The sequence below is a fragment of the Artibeus jamaicensis genome, unplaced genomic scaffold (genome assembly GCF_021234435.1).
Source record: "Artibeus jamaicensis isolate MK-2021 breed Jamaican fruit bat unplaced genomic scaffold, CSHL_Jam_final contig_3176, whole genome shotgun sequence".
NCBI lineage: Eukaryota > Metazoa > Chordata > Mammalia > Chiroptera > Phyllostomidae > Artibeus > Artibeus jamaicensis.
The window spans coordinates 721,550-735,753 of record NW_026521740.1 but is presented as its reverse complement, the minus strand read 5'-3'; positions in this window follow the sequence as shown (position 1 = coordinate 735,753).

Sequence of the window (14,204 nt, the reverse complement as noted above, 5' to 3'; positions counted from 1 at the left end):
TAGCTTATAAATGATTCAATTTAGTGTGTGTGACTCTGTCAGATTACATCTTTTATTCCCCTTCAACAAATCATTGTTTAAAATCAATAACCTTCTCCACCCTTCCCTTTGTACTCCTATCCCCAGATGTCAGCTTTCCACACGTGATTGGGGAGTAAAGAATGTGAACAGCAAGCTCTGTTGACATTGCTTACACAAGAGTGCTTATGAGCGTAGTACTGTTTCCCAAACCGGCCTACACACATGCACTCACACGTGTGTTCACACATACACACTCCTAAACAGGACGCTGAGGATTAGGATCACTCTTCTGGAAATAATCCTTAGGAATAAGGGAGCAAAAGCCTATTTTCTCTTGTTTTTTTTTTCTTCCTCCCTCCTTCCCTCCCTCCCTCCTTCCCTGCCTCCCTTCCTCTCTCCCTTCCTTCCTTCTTTCCTTCTGCCCCTCACACCCTCTTCCCATTCTTTCTTCCTTTCGTTCTTTCTTTTTCCTTCTTTCTTTCTAATTTTCTTTTCTCATGGAGAGGTTTCTGAAGTTCAACAGTGATTTCTTTAATTAAGAGAGAATAAAAAAACAGGAGAGAACAAGAAGAAATAGTAAACAGTTCTTTCCACTGCCTAAGGGATTAGTTACAAAATAAACATGTAGCAGACTGGGCCACATCTATAATGAGACAGCTCTGGGTAGCAAGACTGAATTCTCCGTTAAGGGTATTCACTTGGAAAAAATAAGTGACCCACTTGTATTGACTGAAGAGCCTCACAGAGGTTCTTCCCAAGCACCCACAGCTTTTTTTTTTTTTTTTGACAATCAGTCTTGTGCTAAGCACTGTGTTTCCTGAAGGCTCACTCTGCTACATTTTGTTTTAATGGTTCAGCCTCCTTACTGGTGATCAAAGTCTGAGCTCTCCCTGCTAAGCCTCTGTATAAAATAAAATCCCTTAACCCAGAGAAAAGGAGAGGTGAGAAAGGTGTTCAGTTTCATTTTTGGTGGGGCAGACAGAAGCAGAAAATTAATATTACATTTTTCTTCTCCAAACCATATATTTTGATAAAAGAAGATTGTTCACATTTGCAAAATGTGCCTTGAGCTCCTTAGAGATAAGATGCTCTATAAAATCTGATGATATGTAATGACAAAAATGCCTTAGAATAAAAAAGAACATTCTAGTAATAATGAGAGATGTTAGCACTGGTCCACGAAATGCAGGGAGAAGTCACGGTAGGATACTTTTGCAATCCAGAAGCATGTCGCATATCAAAAAGTATGTGACCTATCCAAATCGGGTCCCTATATCTAATATAATAAATACATACAAACTATTAGTGGACAGGGAATGCTATTTCTATTAAATCATGAGGACTTAGAAATAAGGGACTCACCTGGCCAAAGTCACTGGAAAAGCAACTGAATTTTAGCTCAGTGTTTCCCAGCAAGAAAAACTCACTAAGGGTCATATTTCATAACATTAAAAATGAAATGAAACAAAAATCCAAACCATCCATTTATTTGTCGTTCAAGCTGCAATTAGCAGCTATTAATTTATGAAGGTGTTTGTTCACTTGTCAGCCAGCCCAGCAGTAGATGCTGAAACATGTAATTCACTTCCAGTTCTTTTCTGTCCTTCAGAGCTATGTCTTTGACCCACTCACAAAACACATTTTTCTTTCTACTATATTAAATCATCGATTTCTGTTCTATGTTTTGATTATTGTGTTCAGAATCCACTCCCTGAAAAACACTCAAAGTCCCTTCCCCCAAATGTGAAAACATGTGCAGTTTTAAGTGTCACGTGGGTGGGAGGTGCAGATGGGGGGCCGGGGTGGGGGGGGTAAAAATGGAGACAATTGTACTTGAACAACAATAAAAAGAATAAATCAATGGTCACAGCAATAACATAAAAATAAAATAAAATAGAAATGAATTATGAGCTAAACATATAGAGAGTGAATCGGGAGCTAGGAGCCTTATCTATTTCAAGATCGGTTCTGCCTCCACTGTTATCCATTTACATCTGCTTGCCACTGATTCCTTGTTTCCTTCAGTTCTAATATTTCCCTTCTCTGTTCCAACTATCTAAACCCAATGCAGATATCACAACTCTGCATCAGTGCCACCCTTTCCACAATAAATAAGTAGATAGATAGATAGATAGATAGATAGATAGATAAACAAATAAATTTTTGAAAATGACAGCTTCCAATTGTCTCCCTGCTCTGACTCCTTTGCAGCTAGAGTTTGCACTGCCTTACTTAGCACTTGATTACTTTGAATTATGTATATTATCCTTGTCATTCATTCATAATCCCGCAAGCATCTATTGAGTGCCCACTACGGACCAGGTAGAGCTCCGTCAGCTGGTTACATAGGAGTAAACATAACAGACAAGAAGCCCTGCCCTAATTGGAGCTTACATTTTATTGAGAGTTGCAGACAATAAACAATATAAATGAGTTAAAATATCAAATGTCAGGTAGTAATAGTACTACGAAGAAAAGATGAGCAGAGTAAGGATGTTAAAAATCTCACAATGAAGATGTATGTTAGGGAAGACGGTGTACATGTGTGAATAGAGTTGTGACCTCACTTTGCTGAAGGCAGCTGAAAACTTTCTTATAAACTGACATGAGGAAAAGCTCTCGTAAACTGCTCCTGTGTAATTCTTAAGACAGTAATGGATGTAATACAAGTAATAATAAATACTTGGTAAGTAATTCTTTTAGTTCTCTGAAATTACTTTGCTCTATAATTATAAATAAGCAGTTGTCTTCTCTGACTCTTATTCTCTGATAAGAAAAAAACTAAAAGAACTTAGCACTATGCTAAAAAAAATACAACAGTAGTGTTTTGGGTTCTAAAATCTTGGATTTTGAATTTACCTCTATTTTAAATTACTATGTGACCTTGGCCAAACCAATTTTTCTCAGTATCTCTTTTGTCACTTGTAAAATAGTATAATTACACCTGCTTCACAGAGTAAGGACCAACGAAGTGAAATATTTGATCATCTGATTACTGTACAACAGCAATCACTGTTGTACCACTGGTGGGTTATTACTATTATCCCTTGAGAGTTTGAAGGAAAAGAAATTTCTAGTATGCCCAGCTAGGAGAAAGGTGTATGTAAAAGAAATTTCAGGCTGCAAAGAGCTGAGTTAGGGCGCTAGACCATCAAGAACATGCTTGTATACCCTGGCCAGATGGCTTAGTTGGTTGGAGCACTGTCCCATACACTAAAAGGTTGTGGGTTCAATTCCGAGTCAGGGCACATGTTTAGGCTGCAGGTTCCAGCCTCCATCAAGGCACCTATGTGAGGCAACTGATCAGGCAACTGATCATTGCTTCTCTCTCCCTCTCCCCTCCCTCTCTCCGAAGTCAATTTAAAAAAAGAACACGCTCATAAGACTTTTGAAAACTTGCCCAAGGGCTTCAACCAGAAAATGTGCAAAGTTGCCACTGCCTAGAAGGAATAAACGTCCGGAAGCTGTACAGTATCTGTTCCTTGTGATTTATATTGAAATGAGAGACGCAATCACCTACACAGAGAAATACCAAGAAATACCAAGCCAATCAGGCCTAAAGTCATTACTAGGAACTTGTAAAGAGCCGCATACTTTTGTTTCAATAACTAACTAATAATACATGTTTCACTCAAGCCTACTCCTAGATATTTTTATGGCTTATAGTTAACTCTGCTGGGTAAAGGTCTTGTTACTTCCTTAACCACAGTCCCTGGCACCATGAGGAAACGGCTGCTCATGCCCGTTCTCGAGTCTGCAGTAACTGCGTCTGTATTCTACTTCCGCATTTGAGAAATAGTGTACCTTCAAAAGCTCTGGAAAAAGATCCAGGTGACTGTTGCCATTCATTAATGAGCTGTCTGTCTAATGTAGAAGCATTTTATTCTATGTTTAACTGAAGCATATGAAAATGCAAAGATGGGAGGGATACAGGACTTCAAGAAAGTTTTTACTTGAGTCACTCAACCATTTCTGAAAAGAAACAAAGTTGAATTATTTGGACTTCATTCAGAGGCATACAGAGAAATTTAAAAAAAGAATGTGCCTAAGCACATGGATTAAAGAGTCTTTAAAGGGAACAAGCAAAGTCTTGCATGCACCCAGGTCCAAAGGAAGGCTTTCCCTGCGTCTTTTCTCCTGGCCTCAGGAGAACAGGCTGTGGCTGGAGCACAGGTCAGGTAGCCCAGCTGTGAAGTCAGTGCTGACCCTGTTATCACAGATCCTCCTGGCGTTCTTAGCGATCAAGACTGTGAATCAAACATTTTTTCCAAGGCAGTCCCTTTTGAAGCCCAAACTGTGCTTTGGTGGACCATTGCAATAGTGAGTGTTCAGTGAACCGCCACGTTGCCACAGGGATCAGAATTCCAGATGTGGGAATTCAGAGGTTAATGGAGGTTTTGTTTGCATTAGTAACAGACACCTTTCTCCTTGGATCACAAAGGTTCCTGGGCCTGCAGGAAGTGATACACAACCTCAGAGGTGTTTACTGTCCTCAGTCTGCAACAGCATCTCACTGCACACAGGGTTGTAGCTGCAGGGACGTTCTCAGACATGTGTTCCCAGTCCTAAGTAATCACCATGAATTTAGCCATAAATCCAACTACAGCTAAACGTGAGAGTTTCTGCTTTGTTATTATATAGCTTAATCCTCCGTGTGGAACATCACTCCTTCCACAAGAAAAAGGAGAAGAAAGGTGCAGAACAATAAAATCAGCAATGTGCCTCCCCAAATCATGAAATGGTCAAGAATGAGCTAGCTGACTGAAGGTACAATCGGAATGTGAGACAGAGTCTCTCATAAGCCCATCATAAAACTGCCATCTCATGAGGCTGCCTCTGTTCAGTAGTCAGGTTGGCTGGTCAAGAGGTTGTAAACACAGAGGAATGTGTATCTTTGGGTGTGACTGTTATTAGCCTGCAGGCGAGTAAAGAAAGGAGATGATAAAAGTTCATATGTTTTTAATACCACCCCCTAAAAGTATTTTTTTCTCTGTAAAACTGTATAAATAGATGCCAGGCTCAAAACTAATTCTTCTTATCCAGTCATAGGTTACAAAAATCATTATTATAACAGCAAATTATAATGTTCAATCACCTTAATTTATATGATGGCTGCTTATGTCAGAAAAACATAGAAACAAAATTTTTAACCGAAACTGGTAGAAAGAATGGATTTTGTCTTTAGGCCTAGCCTGTGGGTATAGACTGAGTCAAAATGAGACGTACAGGGAATTCAGGACAGACAAGGAGGCTTGAACACATATTATTTACTATATTTTCCTCCCAAAAATCACAGTAAAAAATTAAAAATGAAGAAAGCACACACTCAAAAGCTAAACATAGAAAGAAAGGATGATTTTTAGAGAGGGAAGCCAGAAAAGAGGATTAAGTAATAATCGATATAGTAGAAACCCTAGCCCATTTTAAGGGAACACTAGACATGAACCAAATCAACTAGAACTCTGGAGAGCCCAGGAGATAGATGCGTCAGGAGCCTATGAAAGCAAAGTATACAACTAAAGGTCTATAGAGACTGGCTAAAGAACTGTTTGGAAAACAAACAGAAAACTTTACCCTAGCTGCTCAGAGAGATCCCCTTCCCCCTCCCTAGGAGAAGACTAGAATTTTACTTTCTAAGTGTCACTGAATAGCAGAAGGCCTGAATGCCAGAACACTAGACCCAGATGTGTTCTGGGACTTATTTCTTAAAAGAGGAGGATTAAATGAAAGTCTATAGTCTGAACACTATGCCAATCTCTTTGCTTGGCAAAGTTCTAGAGAGAATGGTATTTGGTCTTATATCTGTCAAGCAGAGATGGGACCATTATTCTGGGAAGATAAGCCCTACAAATACTGCTATGTGGGGACTTCCAATGAAGAATTTCGACCCCGTCACCCTACTGGGAAACCTAGCATTTACATTCCACCCACGAACACAGAGCTTCCAGTCAGCTTCTTGGTGCTTCATTAGTCAGTATAAATGGTCCACTAAATATTCAAATATATTTGATGACAGACATGGACAAAAATAAATAGAAGAAGAAATTTGAAAGACATGAGGCAAGGAAAAAAGAAATCTATAAAACCTATCAACGGTATTTTACATTCATTATGAAAACATTACATTAATACTATAAACAGATAATGCTTTAAAATATTGAAACAAAAACAATTTAAGATAAAATATGATACAAATCATAAAAATTTGGAAGAAGGGCTAGAAGACAACTTGATAAATCTCCATAAAATAGGGAAAGAAAGAAAGAAAGAAAGAAAAAGAAAGAAAGAAAGAAAGAAAGAAAGAAGGAAGGAGGGGAGGAGGAAGGGGGGGGGGGGGGAGGGGGAGAGGGAAAGAAAGAAAGAAAGAAAAAGAAAGAAAGAAAGAAAGAAAGAAAAAGAAAAGAATAGGAGATAAAAGAAATGATGATAGAGGACCAGTCAAAAACATCTAACATATGAATAATAGGAATTCTTAAAATAGAAAATAGAGAATATGGAGAAAAAACTCACCCAAAAAATTATTCAGTAAATTTTTAAGAATTAAAGGACATGGGCTTCCAGATTGAAAGGTGCCACCAAGGTTCTGGTACAATGAATGAAATGACCTACATCAGAGCACATTATTGTAAATTTTTGGAGCACCAAATCTGTAATGAAAATTGTAAAAAATATTCTGGATTTTGGAGAAGTGTTTATTTAATTCTAAACAAGTGAAAACATGGATTACAGACAGAAAACAAATAATCAGAAAATAGGCAGCCATCAGTTTTCTCAACTGCACCATTTGAAGATAAAATGCCCTAAAAAATTTGAATGAAAGTTATTTCTAATCTATAATTCTATACCCAGAAAACTATTAAATAATTCTGAGTGTACAATGAAGGCATTTTAAGATATGCAAAGTCTCAAAAAAATTAACTCTCATATGTCCTTTATTAGTGTTCCAACAAAATGTGTATGTTGAAAGGAAAAAGGAGCATTTGGGATTTAGGGAACCAACTGAAAAAGAGCCTGAGGGCATTCATCCCCTTCATGAGGGTGAAGGGACATCCCAGGACCTCAGGTGAGGTATAGACCTAGGGGAAAACAGGTCCATATTGATGCGGCAGGATGGAGGATTCCAGAAAGGATATCTCCCAGGGGAAAAAGGAAAAATGAGAACTTATCTGATAGGTTTGAACGACACTTTGACAAAGAATTTTGGAAAAAAATTAATGGTAGGTACACATAAATTTTTACTTAACAGTTTCTATGTAAACAAAATGCTGTATGAAGAAGAAATAAAGTCATAGTATACTGCATGGTTTGCTTATTAATCATAGTTAACATAGGCATGACAGTATACGCATGGAATGTTGGTTTAACTTATATATTGATTTTATTGGGAGAGTGGGGAGAACATTGGAGGTAAAATATCATTGAGGGAAAGGAGTTGTAGAGGAATCCAGAAAAAGAAGTTAAGGTCTAAAGTTTAAAAATCAAAAAACAACCCCTGACTCCTGGGACTCAATGGATTGAGCACTGGCCTGCAAACCTAAAGACTGTTGGTTTGATTCCTGGTCAGGGCACATCCTTGGGTTGCAGGCCAGGTCTCCGGGGGGAGGGGGGGGGATGTGCGAGAGGCATACGATGGATGTATCTCTCACACATCGATGTTTCTCTCTCTCCCTCCCTCTCTTCCCCTCTCTCTAAAAATAAATCAATAAAATTTTTTTCAAAAGTCCCACTGAAACCACAATAAAAATCAAGAAATAATGCCACAAGCATATCATTTAGAAATATGGAAGTAACTAGGTGAAACTACTGAAAAGTTGAAAGTAGCAGCTTCTGAGAAGTGGGAACTGGAGGTAGGGAAGCATGACTCAAGGAACTTGTATTTTTGCTTAGTCTTACAGGTCCGTTTGACTTTGAAAACCTCGTACATGAATACGTAACTAAAAAATTGTTTTTCATTTTAACTGAAAAAAGAAAGAAGAGCTAAAAAAGTAAGTGCTATAATCTATTTGCTACATCCAGCCACCGTCTCCAAGGAGAGATTTATACAGAAAACTATTGTTAAGTTGAATTTTTACAGAAAAGTATTTCACCAAGAAGAAATAATTAAGACAGGCACACCTGGCAGAGGGCACAGCCTGTACAAACACACAACGGCAGGTAAGGGCAGGCCATATTCAGGAACCTACAGGTCATGTGAACTGATCCCAGCACCAGGCCTAAAATGAAGGAGGTGGGATCATGTCCAAGTGAATGTTGGAATCTCGTAATCCATACTGAGGAGTCTGGACTTTTTTTCTGTAGAAAGTAGGGAGCTGTCGGGAGATTTAGGGCAGGGAAACAACATAACAGATTTCCACTTTGGAAAAGTATCTCAGATAATTTTGTGAAGAGTGAATACTCTTCTCTCTCTCTGAGAGAGAGGGACAAGGAGACCACTTAAGGGATTGCTATGCAAATCCAAGCAGAAGTGAACAAGTGACTGAGTCACGATAATGGTACTGTGGACATAGGAGCATGAGAATGTTGGGAGCTACCAACCGGGAAACTCATACAAGAGAAAAGCAGAAAAATCTCAATTTACTCTGTAAGACACATACTTAAGTAACTTGGCAAGAGAATGCAACAAGTAAATGCTAAAATCTAGTCTAGTTCCTTAGACTAGATTACCTTGACACAATTGTATATATGATATATAAAATGAGACGGCACCTAACTCATATGATTGTTAGGAGAAGAAAATGAGATGACACATAAATTTGTCTTTTAACCTAAAAAGAGGAACACAGTGTTGGTAGTTAATATAACTTTGTCTGAGGCTAAGCCATTCCCAAACCTCTTCATTCATCACATCCACTCACTTTGGTGTTCTTACAGTAAGACTTAATATGTATTATTTTTTAATTTGATTTTTACATAGCTATAATTTTTGGCAGTTGTATATGTGTAAACCTGTTTTCCTGACAAATGGCTCCTTTGTTCCAAACTAATCTAAATTCTCCTGGAAATGAGAGGGGCTTTTGGATTCTTCACATGAGTCTAGCCAATACTTTTTTTTTCCAAGCAAATATGTACTCACCCTTTGAATTTTAGGTCCTCTTCCAGTCTCTGAATTAATATGCAAGATGAAAACATCTTTCTTTTCCTACCAATAAGGGGGACAGACTGAAACATAAAGACAGAGGTTATTTTCTAGTCAGCACAGGCAATTGTGGGTTGGGTTAATAATACTCAAGCACACAAAATCTGTCAGAACCCAAACACAAAGGTCTTATCTTTGATATGATTAAAGGTGCCTGGGTTTTTTTTTTATTATTATTTCTGTTTCACTGTGACATGCATTGTCTGGAAGAAGGAGCTGGAGGGGCCCTGCTGGCAGCCCTGTCTGCGCCTCACTGTGAGCCTGGGGAAAAGATATCATTTACTCCACCACCTTTGTAGCTGTCTGAGCATCAGATAACCTGCTTATACTTTCTAGCCAGCTGAGCAATCTGGACCCTCCAAAGATGCTGTAAATCCTCGGCACTGATTTCTCAGGCTAAACTGCTGAGTACCTGAGACTGCATACTAATTACTGAAGACCACAGCCTGGTGAAATAAGCCTTGCTCACATGCATGAGGGTTGCTATGTTGAGGTTTCTAGTAGTTCATCCACCTCTCTCTACTCCTGATCATCTATCTACCTTAATTCTCCTTCATAACTGCACTAGATTTATTGCTCCAGTAACTTTCTGCAGGGGAGGTGGGTGGGGAGGTACCTGAGTACCCATGGGGTTGCCAGTGAGCATGAAATCACCTGACTGCTTGGACTTTCTATCACAACAAGAACATTCCTGAGGATTCAGTGGCATTGTTGGTGCTAATCCCCAGAGAGGAACATCAGAGGAAACTAAAAGTGAACGTGCAGTTTATATAATTGAAAAGGAAAGGAGTGAAGACAGAATTCTCAGGAAGTGGGGAGGGGGCAGAGTCACAGCTTCTCTCAGACACATTCTTAGGGGAAATAAATGAAAAGCCACATTGTGTTTACACCTCTGCTGGAAACAGTCAAAATGGGCCCACTGTATCAAGACAAACAGTCGTATTATTACAAATAAAATTACATTATTCACTGGTTTTTATTTTTATCATTACTGCATTATTATGCTTAATTACTCATTACCGCGTTCTCTATTTTGCTATTGGGGATGGCACTCCTTTTTCTTTTTTCCCCGTGTAACAAAGCCACTTTCCTTCATCAGTCACTGTTTATTTTTTGTACTTCTGTCTCCATGGTACAAGGCATGTAATTGTTTTTCATTTTTCAGCAGACAGCAAGGATGGAGAGAGAGGGAAGATACTGGAAAAGGAAGGTTCTCCCCAGTGCCCTGTACATCCTACGTGATGAAGCTATTCTCATGGGCATTGCTTTTTCATCTGACCTTCGCAGCACACTTCAGGTGTGTCATGTGTTTCAAGGAAGAGAAAGTTAACCTGCAGGAGGACTTAACCCAGCAGGACCATTAAGCTGTTACAAGTCATAAAATGCCTGTGCCCCAGAGTGAGCCATAAAAACTGAAAGATAAAGTTGTTAAGTATATGCCACTGCCTCTGAAAAATTCCTGCCCCTCTATTTCTGTCTAAATTAGGTTTGCTTTCACATGAAAAGCTTATCTTACAAAAGCTCTCTGCGAAATCTATTTAAAATTGAAAAATTAGAGAAATCACATGCTTCAGAGAACTCACTTTACAGATGGAAATATCGAGGCTTGAGGAGGTTGAATGACCCACTCAAGGTCACACCAAGAAACGGGGACAGACCCGGGAAGAAAAACAAAGGCACCTGGATTCTAGTCACATTCTCTCTTTGCCTGAAACCATGGTCCCCTTCAGCATCATTTTCCAAAACTGACAATGACTTTTAAAAATTAGCATATAAAGTGACATAAACTCACAGCAATGCTTATGCTTGCCGATGATAAAATCTTACTTCAACTGGCATTTCTCCCCCAAAAATCTGTTCACTGAACAGATGTGTGTTTATTAGATACTTCATCATTATAATTAACTTTCAGAAAATTGCATTAATCCCCATATTAACTGGAGTATAGCAGAGATCTGTATTATTATATTTCACATTCTACCATATATTGAAAGCCAACTGTATATGAAATAGTGTGTGAGATGTTGTGGGAGACAAAAAAAGTCCCCCCTATAGTTCATAACCAGTGAGGCTGGCCTCAACCTCCTCTAGACACCTCCTTAAAACTTGTACGTGAACTTCACTGGCATGTCAGGAAGCCTCACCACCACCCATTGCAGGATTATAACCCCCACATCTGCATCCACCATTCCAACAGAATCCCTTTCTTAAGATCTGCAGTAGGATAAAGGGTGTTGAATGTCCAGAACTATGCAATTCCCACTTCAAGATCTATTGTATTGATTGATCGAGTTGTACTTCCGGGAGTGTATGCTGAATCAAAACTTTCTGTTTCTTTGTCTCCTGCTACATGAAAGTCGTCTCTGAAGGATAAACATGAGGAGGTAGGGGGAAGGGAGAAAAGGAACAACGGAATCGGTCCCACGTTGAAGATGACAACACTTTTCTGTTCAGTTGGTTGTAGATGCAACAATAGCTAAATAATAGAAAATAGGTTTTTGGCTTTTGTTTCTTTCTGTTTTTTGCTTCTTGGAGTAAACCAGATAAAGGATAGAACCACATTAATACTTAGTGAATGTTTTCTTATTGACATAACAGTCTAGTAATTGTAGAAATGGTTCTTTGAAATTTTCACCAAGAATTCATTTAAGAAAAAAGAGGACGTTCTATTCTTGTAGTTAGCTTTCCTGAGAACGATGAGTAGAACATTAGCTTGGAATATGGCATCCCTGAGAGGAGAAAAGTTGGTAGGAAATAAATTATACAGATTTTATAAGTATGCAGTTGAATCTACTTTGAGAGAAGTTACATGATATATCCATACCCACAAATATGTAACAAGGGTACATTGGCCAAGAACTAGAAAGAGCCGAAGAAGGAGATGAACTAGATTGATTTTATTTTTAGCTGGAATTGCTGGGGGGATTAGGAAGACAATAGAAACATTGAAAGTGAAAAAGTAAAACAAATTACCTGCAAAAAAAAAAAAAACTTTGATGAGAAAAGGAAGACTTATGAGGAGCCTTGAGATAATTTAATATTTAATAGTTTGATAGAGGGGGAAGAGCCCACCAGAGAAACACAGACAGGAGGGCCAGAGGGCTGGATAAAATGAAGGTGTTGTGGAAGGCAGAGAAAAAGAATGCTTCTAGAAGCATAAATATATCGACAGTGTCCAACACTGATGAGCAATGCAATGAATTGAGTGGCAGAGAAACACGTGTTGAGTCTACAGATGTCAAAGTTGTATGTGATGGGGTAAAAAAATAATCAATTAAATAACACTTAAGAGAGGAGTTAATAAGAGTAAAAACACACACAAAAAATGGTCCTCTCAGATGGGATGGGAGCAAATCATTTATTAACTTGGTAAGATTAGGTATGAGCTGGGCAATTTCTCTACTGCACAAACCTTGGTGGAAACATGAGAAAATGAGGGTAAAGAAAATCAACAAAGAACAACTGGAGTGACCAGGACTGTGTTGCTGAGTTATGTTTTCTTTGTTGGGGAGAGAGAAGTGCAACATTTGAACTAGATTTTAAAAAAATAGTAACCTGGAGAATCCATACTGAGAAGCTCTTGCTTTCTAGGTCTTTCAGGGATTATCTATCATGTACTACATTTTAAAATATTTTTATATGACTCTTGTTTAATGCTTATAATTACATTTAATGTCTATTATTACTTACCAGGTATGCTTCTTTGGGCTTTATACATATTCACTCATTGATAACATTTTTACACTCTTGGTAATCTTCTTCCCTTTCTAAAATGAGAATAATGAAAGAGTTCAGCTGGGTTAAGCAATTTGCAGAGAGCCACAAACTAATAAACAGTACGTCTGGGATTCAACTCCCCAAGTCCAGAGTCCATGTTTTTTACACTATATCAGGTTACTTGGCTTAAAAGAGGAAGAGAAGCAAAACAGAACTAGGAAGTGAAATCAGTGGTAACTGTCAAATATTCAAATCTAATGAATAAACCAACTATATCGGGGCTTAGATATGCACATATAGTGTCCTGAAAATAGCTATGACCAAAACTAACAACAGCAGGTTCTGCTGAAGTCAATAGTACAAAGAAAAAGAAAGAGACCCTGTAACCATGATCTTGAGCGACAAAACTCTCCCTCCTCCAATTTCATTAAGTGGTAGAGATTCCTCAAAGCATAGAGAACACTGGATCTTACCTCTTTTTCTCATCTCTTTGTCTCAGTGCATTAAAATATGTCTGCTTAGCTTTCACCCTAGAAACACTCAGTGAGTGTGAGCTTTTTGCATCAGGGATAATAACTGCATAAACAAAAGACAAGGTCAGGGTCTACTTCTTACCGAATATATAACTCTAACTCACTTCAATATATGTTTTTCTGAACTGCAGCTAATTTCTACTCTGGCTACCTCACGGACTGATGGTGAAAATTCAATAAAACAGTATGTATATAAGTATTTTATAGACTTTAAAGTGATAGACAGATGACATGTATTTTTATTTTCCTGAACCCTTAGATTCCAAAAGATTGCCCCCTACTCCTCCACTCTCACTAGTTGTCATCTCACCTTTCTCTATTTCAGCTCTCACCATTTCCCAGAAGGCATGGACTCTATGCTTACCAATGATTGTCTATCAGACAATCTGGTAGATTGTCTACCAGTGACTATCAGAGGCTAAGTGACAAAGCTTTAAAGAGACATATTATTGATGTTAAAACTCGGAGAAATTCAAAATACCTACTATGACATAATACTCAGCTAACTATCACATTTAAATTCAAGATTCATTCTTCATTCTAACAGCTTTGAAATTTAGATGCATCTTGTACTAATGCAATACGAAAACATAATGCCCTACATATCTAATCCAGCCAGTCACCTGCTTTTCTGTGCACATAGAAATAAAAGACTTTCACTTTAAAATAATTTTTAAAATTCCGAAAGAAAGTGTTTCATGACATGTGAAAGTTTTATGAAATTCAAATTTCAATCTTCATAAATAAAGTTTTATTGGAACACAGCCATGCTCCTTTGCATATGTATTTTCCATAGC